We start from the raw sequence: 16,358 nt of genomic DNA on the forward strand, positions 1-16,358 counted from the left end.
ACCCGTTTGGTTTAATCAAAACGCGGTCATTTTGGTCCTAGTCTGTCACTTCATTACTTACTTGTTACCATTATAAATGAAACTCCTATTAATGGTGACAGCGCTTGCTTTGATTGGGGTTGGCTGGTCTATTTTTGGATTATCATCCTTATTGTGTAGGGGATTTGGTTTAATTTTCGTCTTCTGGTAATCGGATTATAATAAGTTTGGTAGCTTGTGATGTCAAAGTTCTTTGTTTGTGTGCGTCTATGGATATCATTTCATTTAGTTACAGATTTTTGTTGTTGAATTCTGGTTCCGCAATTTTACATTAAATTCACAGAATTCACTTATCCTTAAGTACAGTATATTATAAAAGTAACTCTGTTCAACTTTCACACCAGAGCTACATAAGTAGACAAAATAGAAAACGTTCACCTACATTTACTTACATAAGTGTGGTTCATCCATTTTTGTATGAGAAAACATCGGTATGATCATGTTTTAACCTTAAAACTTTCAGAACATCTTTTCCCAAGAAATGATGAAATTAATTATCTTGTAATTGATATAATTGACTCTTTTAAAGTCCTTTCATAGTCTTCTTTGATTGTGAACCTCAAAAGTAATTGAAGCAATTTAATTTAATGACCAACTTTAGCATAAAAATGTTCTGAAATTGTTTTCATTTGTTTTAGACAGTTACTGGGCGAAGGGTTAATTTTTGTTAATTAGGTTTATTTAGGTTGTTTATGTTAAGACGGGTTGTTAATTGAAACTCCTATTAAAGATTTCATCACAAAAACAGGTGTTTGAACACGAAAATCAAGTTTGGAAAACAATAATTATCTTAGCCTTTTTCCTAACTAAATTGGGGTCGACTTCTAGTCTATCTGAAAGCAGCTGAATAACCAGTGTTTAACAAGTAAATTACCTAAGCCTAACAATTGATTTTTTGCCTTTCAATATACGAAGGAACTCTGAGTCATACCACTCATCCGCAAACCCTTGATACTTTTACGTATTTATTATCTTAATGAATATTAATAGGTTATCGATATATACATCAGTGTAGAACAATTTCAAAGTAGATAAAAAAAACACAAACTCATTGAAATGATCACCAACACACAGGTATACCGTCGTATGTTTTTCAAAATCCTCCCAATGGATATATTCAGGATAAAATATTCCAAATCTATAACATAGTAGCTTCTGCCTTCCTTTATCTTTTGACGGGAGACGCATAACTTTTCGACTCAATTTCGTTTATATTTTTCTCTATTGAATTCGTAACGTGCTTTGATATAACATTTTTGCTTACAGGTAGCTGTTTGGTATGTTTTTTGTGTTCCGTATATTTTCGTTTGAAATATGTTTCAATACTTATTTTATCGGGGTGCGGGAAGTCGTCCCTTGGAACGCGAGCGGAATCATCGTGAAAAGTTAGTTGACGAATAAGATGATAATGTAAGCTAAATATTTAATACCATAATGTCACACAGATACAGACTTTCGAAGGTCAGATTATATTACTTCAGGTGTTTCAATAACGATTACTGTACTGATAATAGAACGAAGGTGCAGTTATTGAAAAAAAAACTGACCTGATAATCCAAGTAATACCCAACTAAAGTATTTTCCTCCTGAATCCAATTTAAAAATCATATTTTATAGCGCCTCGCACCACAAAATCAATGCTCCCAGAAAACAAATAAGCGAACCACTTAAATGGCACTTTAGAAAGGACACTGCAAAACTGGAGAGCAAGCAGAATGTCATTTTATTTTCTGAGCCTACTACAATTTTAAAGTCTCCCTTATATTTTGCATACGGCTTCACTTGCCCAGTCTACGGGATTATGCAAAATTGTTTCGCTTCCCTCTGCTTGGCAGAACTCTTTTCTATCCAAATGTTTTTGCAGGTGACTGGGGCTTAAAACTAGGAATGCAAATCTTTCGGATGGGATTAATAGTTTATTTAAAATCTGAATTTGTGACGTAGAGGATAATTTGGTTACTGTTTATGTATTGTTTTATCATTGCCAAATAAAATATGTAGGTAACTAACCTTTGCACGCCGAAATTAAAAGGAGGATAAGGGAACCATTGTCGAAAATTTATCAACCTTATTTAAGTCAATAAATTATTTTGATTGAACTGTTTGGAAGCATAATTGATGGTTCAAACGGAATCTTAGTCAATACATACATGTAAAGTTCGTTGTCAGAAATGTAGAAGAGCATTCAGCGAGAGATTCTGCGATACTCGTTGAAGGCAACGTCAGGCGGGTATTTAGCCGATAAGAGTCGGGCACGTACCTACCTCCATATACTCCCGGTGGAGAACAGACTGTGAGATTTTTTTTAACTGAGGAAAAATATTTTCTACGAGGAGTCCTAGAACCAAACGTAGATTAAAACAAGACAGGCCAAAGATGATGGTTCGAAGAGAAAACCTATTTGTCTTAAACTGAACTTTTTCGAAATTGGCCACATTCATCTTTAGCAATTTGACTTAGCTTATCATAGTCACGCTACTAAGCATTTTTGCTAACCAAAACCTGGTTTTTGTGAAGAGCAATTAATCTGGCCCAGTCACAAAAATCCAGAGAGCTTTTTAGGATTAATGATTGCCAGCTTGGTAACGCAAAAAGTTATTTAAAGTATCGAGTGTTAAATAAATTTATTTAAAGCATTTGAAATAGCTGTTTGTGCTAGATTTAAAAAGTTAAAGTGGGGAGTCGGGAGCCAGAATGTCTTACCATGGGGTATTGGGAGACTGGGTTAAGGAGGTCAGAAAAGCAGTCGCTCCTTGTTACACACTGGCAGTCAGCTGCATCTAGACTTGAAACCGACCAGGAAAATACTAGGCAGATGAGATGTTATTAAAAATAATATTGTCAAAATAATTTTCTTTGCCCCGAATAATTTGCTCTCAGCTGTATCTTATTTCTTGAAAATGAAACAATATGCAATTCGCTTTTCACTTTAAACTCTCTAAGAACCCTAAAAGCAGTCTGTCTTTTAGAATAAAACCGTCTATGAAAGGACTGTCGCAAGCTATTTTGTTTACTTTGATAAAGTGCGTTTCTTCGATTATATTACCTACGTAGTATCTTTGGCTACATTTCTCTCTTCGTGTGAATTTTATCAAAGTGCTTTTGCATTATTTCTTTTTGGTGATTGTCGTTTATTTTTATTGGTACGTACCGATGTGCTTCGTAGTTTTTTCTGGCATAAATGTACGTTTCGTATGTAAAGTGTTTTTCAGATATTTGCATGGGTTTGTTTAGAAGTAGGTCAGGCCTCAGGGGTTTAGATCCTACGCATATTTCTGGTTCCTGGAATTTAAATAAAATAGACATTGGTAGCACATCTATTTTTTCAAGTATTTCAACTTCTTTTTAATTAATTGGCTGTAGTTTTGGAAGCTGTTTTTTATGTGTTAAATATTCCTAGACTCTCAAATAACTATAGCTAGAATAACTTTATTTCTCTTCATCAATCAACTTCAAAGTTTCAACTAGTTGTGTTGCACTTTGCAAAACAGGTATTATGCTGAGTGCTTGTCTGGCTGTCACAGATGCAACCAACAATAAACCATTTTAGTGGATTGTAAATAGATACCTTTTGTTTGCTCAAGTTACTATGACCTTTATTTCTATGGCATAAGGATTATTTTTCTACTACAATTTGTTTTGTATACCTTATAGGTTTTTGAGTTGCGCCAATGAAATGGACACCTATAAATAAGTGACCATCAATCCCTATGAATGTACAGCTTTAGGCTTATTTATTTTCTTGTTTAACGTCGAGTTGCTTAATAAACGACTGCAATATCTTAATCTTCATCACCTGACCTTCAAACAAATAACACGAAAATTCACCTAAAACAAAACCTTTAACAATCAAAGGGAAAATTGTCTCAACATTACAATATCATAAATTTTACAGGAGTCCGCGGTTTCTTGTAATTGATCATGAATAATGTATACCCCCCTCTCATTCATTCTGTGCAAGATAAATTGGTTCTGATTGTATTAATATTCCTGAGGATTCAGGTGGAAATGCCAGCGGCTGTTTGCGTATTACCTATAGGAGTTAGTCTCGTGTGGAAGGATTTATTAAGGCTTGCAAGAAGTATATGTAACGTTATTTATGTTTTTATTTTTGTAGAAATTAATAATATTAATTTCTGGTTCTTCTGCATTGAAGATCTGCTGAAATGATTTTGAAAACTATTTAATTAAATAGAACAACATGGTACTTATTCGTGTGTATGGGCTACATTTATCCTGGTGAAAGAAGTAGATCCCTGTATACAGGTGAAGCTGAGCAGAACACACATGAGCACAGTGGAGTGTAATATGAAATAAGCGATTCAAATAATCGATTTTCAAACCAGTCACAAAAAATCTCACATTACATTCCAATATTCAACCAAAATCTCGAACGGATAACCCTTGCTAACCCTCAATCACTCAAATGATTCGTACAAAAGCATGGAGACAGGCACTCGTCGAAATTGTCGCCATTCAACGCCATTACTCGTATGTCCACGCCGCAAATTAGCGGAGGACATTAACATAATTCGGCCAATAGCTTATGCTGGAAATGTCAGTTGTACTGCAAATAATAGGACTACAAATAGTGCTATATTATGTCCTGTGCAGCTGGCTGATCTCCTTATATGAGGCGGAATGGCGACAATCGGCTAGGAGACATGGATAAAGGGTAAAAAGTGTTCTTTGTATGTAAAAACGAGAAATAGAACCTGTACTTCAATATTAGTTTTAAAGATCAGTTTGGGATAGCAAAAGAAATATTTTTACTTTTATAGATTTTTCCATAATGTGATCATTTTATCAGTAGTCACAATATTCCATCGAAATCTCAAACCAATAACCCTCTCAAAGGATTCGTACAAAAGAATTGTCACCATTCAACGCCATTACTCGTATGTCCACGCCGCAAATTAGCGTAGGACATTACCATAATTCGGTCGATAGCTTATGCTGGAAATGTCAGTTGTATTGTTTTGTATTTATCATGCTTGTGCTGTAGTGTCCTGTGCAGCTGGCTGATCTTCTTATATGAGAACAGCCGCCGTGGTCAAACGGCTGGTAGATAATATTGTTTTAAGGGTGAAAACTGTACTTTGAATGGAAAAGATGAAAATAAATACCGATGCTTCAATATCAATTTTAAAGATCATTCAAGATCAGTAAGGAATTGCCAAAAGATATGTTTTTAACTGGCGTAAAGGTTTTTCTATAATTCCGGAAAAAAACTTTGTCCGAATCTTTTTACCAGTTCAAGATTCAATACCATAAAATGTTACAGCATTAGACTGTCTGCCACTAAAACCGAGTTAGTTCGAAAAATACTTTCTCAATCTTATCAAGTACACTAACTTTTGACCATAAGTTGGTCCGCTTTAATGATTTTAGTTAACTTACGTAAGCCAAGCTTAGTTAACTTTTAATCCGAATTTTTCCAACGCGCTTTTAAACGATGGAAATTGTTTGAAATCCCATTTTATAGTTTTGTTCCCTAACGGATGGGGTGAAGTTCCAACTTTTTATTTGAAATTTAATTTTCTAGGGTTGGGTGTCCTGAACAATGTTAATTGTAAGTCTGTTTTAAATAATTGGTTGTGAGACACACTTATAATTAAATAGATACATTTTGGCTCATATTATGATAGCAGATATGATATCATGATAGCCAACTTAAAAGTACTAAAACTTCTACATATAACATTCTTATACTTTTGGCTCACTTTGTATCTAATACCTCTTCAATGATTAAGAATATTAAATCCTACACAAAAAATACGTATTTGTTGTGATATATAATTATACAAACAGTTTCTTAAGACTCAAATCGAAGCACTACTTAGTTCAAGAGATTATTTTATTTTTTTACCTTTTCTTAATATTCCTAATTCCGAACAATATCCTTAAGTCCTTTAAAAAATATCCAAGAAAACATTCTACCTTACAAAAAAAGCACCTACAAGTATTTCATCGCGGAATATTACCGTGAGTTCAACACCCGAGCTTAACTAATACCATCCCATTTCAGCGTCTTATGAAAAATTTACATCATATTAACTAAGGTCAAGAAATTTTATACGCATAATTTGTTATTTTTTTACTTGTTGGAAATTTTTCCTGCAGTATTTTTTAACATTTTGCGTCTTGGTTTTAATGATTCTGTAGTTCAGAATCAAAATTAAGCCTGTTTTTGATGCAAGTTGACCCAATGTTCTTTTTTACATCTGAGGTAATTGAGTGTAGGTGCATCTGAGTTTTAGAGTTTTAATGACAAGTAATAACATTTTGTTTAATTATGCGCAGGTACATAGGTAGGTACACTTAAACAATTAAACATTCCATAATTAATTTTTTTGAGAGGTAATTATTTGAAAGGTAGATAGATAAGGCTATACGTGCCAAATCATTATCATCAAAAAACAAATGACGATTAATCTTCACAATTACTACTTTCTTCAATTCAAGGCAGCTATCCGAATGAAGGTAACACACACAAACTTGCTATCACATCCGTCGTACGTCTAAACTTGATATTTGAAGCTCCGGTTTGGTGTAGGCTGAGCAATTTGTATTGATTTCGAGTCTTGTCTAACTATCGAGTCACTGTTGATATAGTTTTGAGATACCTATACATAGCATATATTTTCACCCAAATACTGTTTCTTTTCTGCTCTACCTACTTAAGTAGATTGTGTACATAGACATAAAATAATAATATTCTACTTACATAATGCAGCTAAAGACGAAGTTATCTCAAGTCATTTCTTTAAATCAGTTTTCAGACTAGACCCAGTTTACTCGGCCAGAAGATCTCGGTTAAAATGAAACCTTCTCAAGTTAAATTTTAAAACGGTCCACCTTCATTTTTTAAAGATTTAAATAATATCCCGTTGAGATAAATTTTGGAATCACGTTACTTTGACACGGAAGTCCATGACATAAATGTTAGTAAAAATACCTACCTATAGGTATTTTTCCTAACATTTTTGTAAAATGTTATTAATTTTATGTGGTGTTAATTCTTCGAGACAATAAATCGGATGTTGTACTACTTAGTAATAACAAATTCGGTTGCTTAGCAACTGTCTCCTTTGAGCATGTGCAGTTATATGAGAGCGAGATTATGGGTCCCTTGCTACATGTGCATATGCACGAAAGTAGTACAACATCCGAGCCTCGATATTTTGTCTCGCGAAATTAACACCACATAAAATTCCTAACATTTTATAATATCCCCTTACCATCAATAACAGGAAGAGTATATCAAAACCTTAATTCAAAACCGACTTCATACTCAAATACAAAATGGGAACCACATAAGCGAATACTTATAACATTCTGAAAAGTGTGTTGACTCACAAAACTCATTTTTCATTTCCCATCTAAAGGCATTGTGTAAGAAGCGGAGCAAATAAGAAGGATTCATTACAAGATGTTCATATTGAAAAGTGTCCAAACAGATTTATTTGAATTATTCAGAAGTGTAGGAATGAAGATGTTATGTTTGCTTTATGACATGAGTTATTTATAGCTTTCGATGTTGTTTGTTATTAAATTGGGTTTTGTTTGAGTGTTTCTATTATATCTGCTGTTTTTTGTCCGCTAATGTTATTGGGATCCTGTGATCTACCTACCTTTAGTATTACCGATACCTTTTAGTAATCATGAAAACATAATGTTTCTTTGTAGAAAGGTTTTAATGGGATCATCCCTGGAAATATTTTATGCCATACCTATGGTTGCAACAGTTGACATGAATTTATAAGGAAATAAGTACCTACTCTGAAAATAGAGATAGGCTATTTTTATCAAGGTGCGTAATAAAGGTGTAGAAGCAGACCTACAATTGACACGAATTCAATAACAGTTTCAAATAGTAATAAGTATGAAAATCTCTAATATCGCATTTCATTTGAAATCCGCTACTAAGGAAGGTTGTAAATAAAGCTAGATTCCGATACACAATATCTGTGTTCAACTGCAGAGCTCCGTTTGTCACGTTCGAGGTAATCTCAGTTCGCGAACACGACGACGTTCTGGCCTCTTACGTTCCTCGTATCTTTACTTTTATCTATTTCCTTATTGGTTCACCCCGATTCCTGGTTGGTGCATCTCAAAATAGAGTAGAGGGTGTTAAGATACCGATGTTATTAGTTCTAGTGAAGATCTTGAATAGTTAGTTTTGGTAATTCCAGGTATTGCCAAAATTATTCGTTGTTTGAGACTTATAAATTCGTAGAATGGGATTTGGCGAGCTTTTTTCGAGAGGATTATGGACATACTTCACAGAAATGATGTTCATGAAACACGATATCATGTCGTGTTAATATTTTTTTTACTCATGAAATATTTGTGGACCACCAATCCTACATACCAGGAAATCGAACACTACTCCATAAGCACTCCCCCATTTTATTCCCCACCCTTTAAGTTTCGTTCAGAACGTGGAACCGGGTATAAAAATTCCGTGTACAATGGCACGGTCCCGGTATGTCACGTTCCTGGTAATCTCGATTCGCGTGAACACGCCGCGTCGTTGCGGCTATCAGAGATCTATGGATGCGTGTATAGAGTACGTAGGACGTCCATGTGTGAGTGCCCCAGAGTGAAACGTCAGTGTGTGAGTTCGTGTAGTTTTATTGTTTAGATGCAAGTGCGAATGTTTGTTTGTAGTTGATGTTATAAGAATGAAAAGCGTGTTAAAGCGGTTTTATGTAGAAGTGGGTTGTACTGTTGCTTTTGTTTGATAGCCTGGAAAAATAATTGAATAGCGCTCGGAGATTTGTGTTGGGTCAGTGGTGCAAGTTAGTTGGATTAGTATCATTTCTCGAGAGAAGTATTTATGGTATGGCCTCTAAATAATATCTCTAATCTATAAAATATAGATGTTTTCTCACAGCCTCCAATTATAACCAACCTTTTCGGTCGGCACAATATGTCTATCTTATATCGGTCTTAATATCACCTTTTACACCATCTTTCAACATTTTCTATTTCCAAATCTTAAACTATGATCATTCACAAAATATGCTCCGATTTCCCCTATATTACAAAAGGTTCTTACACATAGTCAACTTTTACATACAGCATTTTGCAATAGCTTATCGAGTAAAACTGTAAAATAATCGCCCGTTACCCAACTTACTATCTACTAAGACTTTATCATACAAACAAGCCATACAGAACTGTACTTTTGTCTGTCACAGAACTTTTTCTGATAGTGCCCTCGATTCATTCACAAAGTCATTCCCATGTCGTGTTGGAAATGATTCTGGCGGCTGACAGGCTGCTCGCTTCATGTTTGGTGGAACAAGTTACTATGCGCTACAGAGGCAGGTTTCTGTAACTATTGAGGGCAAAGGGTATTAAGTTTTATGTAGAATTCGGGTAATTGTAATTAGAAGTAGGGAATGCTCAGGAGTAAGAGCTAAATTAGGTCTTTTTAGGTCCTCAGTCCTTGTTCAAGTGAAGTATAACATTTTTTGTAGAAATTGACAATATCTAAGTGTCTTGTTTGCTGGTCGTTGTTGTTCGTTTGTTTTCTTCATTTATTAATTTCAAAATCAATGGGAGGTTTCTAGGAAGTTAGATTTCAGTAAAATAACGCAGTAATTATTTAAAGCGTATCCATTACTCTCAGAAACTCCTAACTAAATGAAAATTATCTCTTTTCAGAACAGAGCTGAAACTGGGAAAAAGAATGAAGACAATTTCAACGAACCAACACAATTTCCTGGAACAAAATCTTAAAATATTAGCATATCCCGAACGAAAAAGCAAACGTGTGACCATTTGAAAATCAGACTTTCAAATCCCATCCCGGTTCCACCTGAAGCCGCAAGAATAAATTTATTCGCATACTTAATCTTTTTTAGTTGAAGAGGAAACGAAGCCGAAAATTGAAGAGTTTTGATAGCTGCAGCTGTTTCTGCATTTTCCAGACTGATTTTTAAGTCGCAGAAAATAAAGAAATTTACAAGGTTTTCAGGAAGGTAATAATGATTTAATTAGAGTATGTTCCATTGTCTTGTCAGAAATGGATCAACAGAAAAAAACAGAAGCTGGAACAGCCGGAGGTAGGTAATAGGTGTAAACTGATAAAAAGTATCAAACTCAAAATCCGAATTATAATTCTTTTAAGCGACCTCAAGAACATTTCTATTTGGTTGCGAATTTATTTTGCACACAGAATTTAAAGTGTCAATGTCAGTCTCCATTCAGGACATAAAAATTTCAAAAAAAAAACTTCAAAACAACAGCTTCCTCAACTTAAAATCTCACACACTGATAAAGCCTATTTTTTCACCGGCATCTAACGTAGAACAAACTCATGTAAGCGACTAAGCTCGTTTTATGAAATATTCCTCCCAGTTCCGAGCTTACATTGTCACGTACTAAGCACAAACGTAGCGTAACGTATTATCTTGCTGACTTTGATACTGTCGGTACTAAGCTTCGTTTTAAAATAGCTTCTTAAATTATGCAATTTTACGTCGAGTGTTTTGGTTATGTTAGGTACTGTATTGTCACTTATAAAGATTTGTGAGTTTCAACCATATTTGAACTTACATATATGAATAGGCATTTTGTTATTTTTTTATGTTAAGTACTGTGTTTCATGTTAAGTACTGTGTCTCTTATAAAGATTTGTGAGTTTCAACCATATTTGAACTTACATATATGAATAGGCATTTTGTAATTTTTTTATGTTTCATCATATTAGCATTTTTTTACAGTCCCACTACACAAGCGCCTTCTAAGGAATGAGCGTTGGTAACTTCACTTGCTCACTCAATCAATAGGTACAAAACATTGGTACTGACGATGTCAAACTGAAGTCCAAGTTTCATCTCTGTTTATTATTATATGAATAATTATTATAGTCATTGATCATTATCTATAGTGATTGATTCATACAACGTATTGTACTTAAAAAGTCGGTTTCATGCATACATCAAAACCTCGGAGCATCTTTCCCTAGTCTCATTTCAATGTGTGAAACCGCACACACAGACATTTTTTCACAAATGAACACGCTGCCATCTCTTAGCTTAAAACCAAATACATGGAAGCAATCCATTAATATTTCCGATAGTATAAAATATTATGCTGTAAAGTAAACCGCACTGTGGTTTAGCGTATTTCTATTGTTTACTTTGGACTTCTGTTGGTTCAGCGATATTGTTATTGGTTCGAATTTGTAAAATTAAATCGAGTTATCATCGAGAGGTATCGATATGACGAGGTTGATATCGGTCACTGTTTTGTGACAGATTATGTATTTATGTTTTTTTTATCTTTGGATATCGTGGTATATTTGTGAATGTGCTTTATGTATAGCATAGTACATAAGTTCTATTATTCTGCTAAATAAAATGAATGCAGTCGACATTCCTTATATCTGCGCTTTTATTTATTAGACAAAAATTTACTGCTTTTCCGAATTGCCGAATCGATTACCGAAATTGAACAGCTCAGAACATCAAACGAAAACTTTAAAACCAATTAAAAAAAAACTACAACAACCCAAAATCCGCAAACCCAATCCAAAACTATAGTCCACGCCAAAACTCCCACAAAATAATTATAAAGCCAAGTACACACCGTGAACAAACAGCCTGATCCAGCTGAACCACTTAACCGCCCAATTAATAGGAAAACCGACCAAATTGCCTGAATTTTTCAGTCCACATCACATCGTATTCACAGACTGATTTATGCGACAATCCTCTGGTTGATAAACCGCTGTCTGATGGTGGTGAAATATGGCAGTGTTGTATAGACTGTGTATACTAGGTTTAAGGGGTTTTTCGTGGTATGGTTTTTAGGGCTTATGGGATACGTCAAGTGACGTAAGTTATAGGGTGGATGATAGTGGCTATTGCGTCAGTTTATAGTGATATAGTGTTACAGCTTGATGTTTGTATCAAGCTGTTGACGTGGATTTTTGAAATAAAATTGAGCGGATAATTTAACAGTTTTTGCACCACTGATTTGAGAGGTAAATATCACATACAGTTTAATTCCGCATTGAGCATATATCGAGAAAAAATAATAAGGAAAATAATAATCAATTCTCAACCATGGAAAAATCGTACAAAAATTCCATTTCACTGTCTAAAGTTATCTCTTCCGATATATTTTTTCTTACAAAAACCTGTCAAGTACCTCGACCCTCGCAGCATGGCGCTTTTCCTCAATTTCAAACCCTTATTGGGAGCTATTATTCAATTTGAACCCTAAGCATTTTTTTCTACATGTAAACATTTATTTCTTAAGCGAGAGGGGCCCATCTGTTACGTTTCGCTTGACAGGCGATCGGCAAGGTTGCCAGTGCAAACATCGACTACAAAGAACATATAATATTCATAGGTATTTTGTGAAGACGGTTTCTTTATTGATTTGATATGAAAATGGCTGTCTGAATGAAGTTTTTGAACATGTTTTGGTTGGTACTTGTTACTGTGGACAGCAGTTTTAGTAATTTTAATTTAGTTAACGAGAATAAAAGCGGCTTTCTATCTGAGCCGAAGACAGAGAACTGGATTTAGTAGGTAATGACTACTGCAAGATCTTGAATATTTTGAACTATGAATCGCCGAAGCCCTTTTGCTGGATTGACGTTCCAAGAGACCAACAGGAAAAATGTGCACATAACAAACTCAAAAGACATTTAATAATATTAAAACCATAACACACCACTACGAAATAAAAATATAATACACCCTTCCGGAGCAAATTAAATTAAGTACCAAAACAAGCGAAGCGTCCGTTCAACAATGGATGCCCAGCTATAATGGGGTCCCTGATAAACTATCCTTTCAACTGAGCTTTCTTCCGACCTATTGTGACCTCAATTTGGCAATAAATCGCCTATTTGAGGCATCGAGTGCGCTGTTGATTGGTTTTCTTCCATTGGTTTGTTTTGTTCTTTTTTTGCTTCGAAGAACGTGGACAATTCTAGAACATTCTTTAGTTCGGCTTAGCTGCTTTATCTAGAACTTCTGTTTTATGTTGATAAAACGTAATCAATTGGAATTCGAGGAAAATGAGGCTTTGTGATGGTGAAAGAATTCCTGGTTTTGATACAATATAATCTGTTCCTGTAATACCAATTTTCAGAATACTGTATACAAAGGCTCTTTGTTGTGTAAATATTAGTGCAGCGTAGCTTCTGAGTATTTATATATCGAATATTGTATACTAATGTTAGAACGAGGAATTAATTAAGGATTCTCCATACACATAGCAAATTATGCTCCAAACAATTCAAAATTAGACAGTTTATTCTTTTTAAAGCGAACCCAATGTTTTTAGCTAACTTGTAAAAGTGTAGACATTTGACGCACTTTGCGTGTACGTTGGTTCAAAAAGCGCATTTGTTTTAGAAGTTGTTGAACTTTCGCGTAGATTACACAGATTAGCATAACAATTTTTTTGTCAAACAAGGTGAGAAAAATACCTTTAATAATATATTCCCACCTAAGGGTACAAGTAAGCATTTTTAATCTAAAAAATGTTAGGGCACCAAAGTGGTGACCCTTTTAACAAAATTGCTGTCTAAACAAGGGTCGGTATGCAAAAACCTTTTTGAAATAGTTTTGCAACAAACTATGTATATTTGGGTATTATTTTACTACGGTCTATTTAAGTTTGAAAGCTCTTTAGCTTATTTTATTATCATTAGCCTTGTTATGTATCAGTGATTTAAATACAAATGATGTTGTTTTGTTGTGACATTTTGCTTTCCATGTGCTGAATACTTACACATGTTTAGTCATATACTTTACTGACATCCAATGGCAACTGCTTGCATAATAAAAATATTACGAATATCTTCCTGTCTCCGATACTCGCGGATTTATTCTTTTCGTGCCTTGCTTTCTCCATTATATTTTAATGTCTTATTTGCTAATAGGTCTATAATTTCTAGTTAGCAGGATTTTTCGCCTTCACTTACAATTCATAATTTTTTTTGTGATTGCACGCAATCCGGGTATACACCAGATAATAACTATCCCTCTACACATAATATCAGCTATCCCATTTGGTTCCAATCTCGTCATTTGACGGGCCGTAATCACGTCATCAGTGAAACAATAGTGACGGACGGACGGACGGTCGGACGGTCCGGCCAGAGAGTTGTATTCTAGGCCTTTGTTGTCCCGGTCAATCTGCTACTAACGTTTTAGCTTAATTGAACGTCGTTCAGGCTGTTATATCATTATAATTAATTTCTGTCGTCAGCGATAGATTGTGGAATTAATTTTCAGTTTATTTGACAACGTCTTTGTTTGGTGAATTAATTATTGAATGCTTAGTGACGGTGCAAAAATGAGATGAACGTGTTTTCAAAATAGGTGTGAAAGTAGACAGAAATGTCTCAAAAGAATTTATATTCAGATACACAGAATTTTTTTTATCGTGGCGTGATGAGGCTAAATATATTTCACGTTTAAGGGGTTTACCCCTTCTCAATGAGTAGTCTAACAAGCTACAACCAGTATTTTCCAGTATTTTAGCTTACATAATTTTTGCAAGCTTTACCCCATTTACAACAAAAACCTCAGCTTGCCTCTAACTCTACAATTCCACAAAGTGCTTCCATCATTCTATTAACATCGGCCGTGACCTCAGTAACTACATTTAGACCTCTTATTTACATCATAATAATATTCCCTGCGTTACAAAGGGACTGACAAACAGACTAGCTCTGCTTGTACGCACATAGAAGCCTAGAAAGTTCTATTATAATAGTCATAACGTTTAAATTTGTTTGTTCGCGTGAGTGGGTGCCTGTGGTCCAAGTTATGAACGATAATAATATGTACTAGTAAATATGTCTGCTGCAAACCACGGTTTGCTGTATCATTTTCATTCTCCGAGCCTTTTTCCCAATCATGTTGGGGTCGGCTTCCAGTCTAACCGGATTCAGCTGAGTACCAGTGCTTTACAAGAAGCGACTGCCTATCTGACCTCCTCAACCCAGTTGCCCGGGCAACAAGATACCCCTTGGTTAGACTGGTGTCAGACTTACTGGCTTCTGACTACCTGAAACGACTGCCAAGGATGTTCAGTGACAGCCGGGACCTACAGTTTAACGTGCCATCCGAAACACAGCCAATGGTGTCTAAGATATACTTAGAAAGTACATACAAACTTAGAAAAGTTGCATTGGTACTTTGCCTGACCTGGGATCGAACCCGCGCCCCCATACTTGAGAGGTTGCTCCTTTATCCATATAGAGGTTGGTGCTGTATGCAAGATTATAAAGTGATTTATTTTTAAATCAGTAACATTATGATGGCTGTTACACCCTTCTATCCATCTACGATTTATTTAATCTTTCCTATTTTTTTAAATAACTTAATTGGTAAGGAAACGTTGTTTTTTTTTTTTTACTTATCTTAAAACTAGAACAAATTAAAAGTCATTTACGAAAAGAGAATCTTAATACATAAAGTGGTTTTTTAGGCCTCTAAAGTTTTAGTAGCAATAAAGAAAGTCTGTATAAAGTATGGTAGTTTCTACTCGCATATAACTTAAACTCAATGCAAACACGACAGTCGTACAATATATACCAAGCATTACCATCCCACTCGTTGAGAGGTACGAACAGTTTCTTTATGTAGAACAACATTGAGTAATTAAGATTAACGTGGATTCACTTGAGTAATTACAAGGGAAGATACTACTCCCACAAGTTTCAATGATAGATCATTTATGTTCATATATGTTATCTTCTTGGAAGGTAATCGTCTAATGAATTCTAATAGACTGAAGTGTTTTATCTTCATCAACTGCCCAACCTTTTGGCAATTATGTTAGGGTCGGCTTCTTGTCTAATCAGATGTAGCTTATTACTAGAGTTTTACCGACTACCTATCTTATCTCTTTAAAGTACTTATGTACTTAATGATTTGCTGACAGCTACCTGTGACCGACTAAAATACTGGTCATTGTGTATAGTTTCTAGTTCTTCGAGGTAAATGGATGACATGTTTTCATTTTTCACTGGTTCCAATAACTTTTTAGATTTAAATAAACTTTACCTTGATGACTTAATAATAGAACCTTTACAGCCTCATGCAAACCGAATCAAGGACGATCAGACTTCTTTGCCTTATATAAATCTAATGTCCTATATACCAGATATATATTGGCACGTAACTCTATATAATCAATATTATACGTGTCGACATATCAATACATATTTACGGTGTCATAAAATATAGTCGTAAACACAGTAATAAAACAGTCATTCGGTTCATATTGAGACCGACAGATAGGTTATGGTCGGTCATGTGTGAAGTGATAAA

The sequence above is a fragment of the Helicoverpa armigera genome, chromosome 5 (genome assembly GCF_030705265.1).
Source record: "Helicoverpa armigera isolate CAAS_96S chromosome 5, ASM3070526v1, whole genome shotgun sequence".
Classification (NCBI taxonomy): Eukaryota; Metazoa; Arthropoda; class Insecta; order Lepidoptera; family Noctuidae; genus Helicoverpa; species Helicoverpa armigera.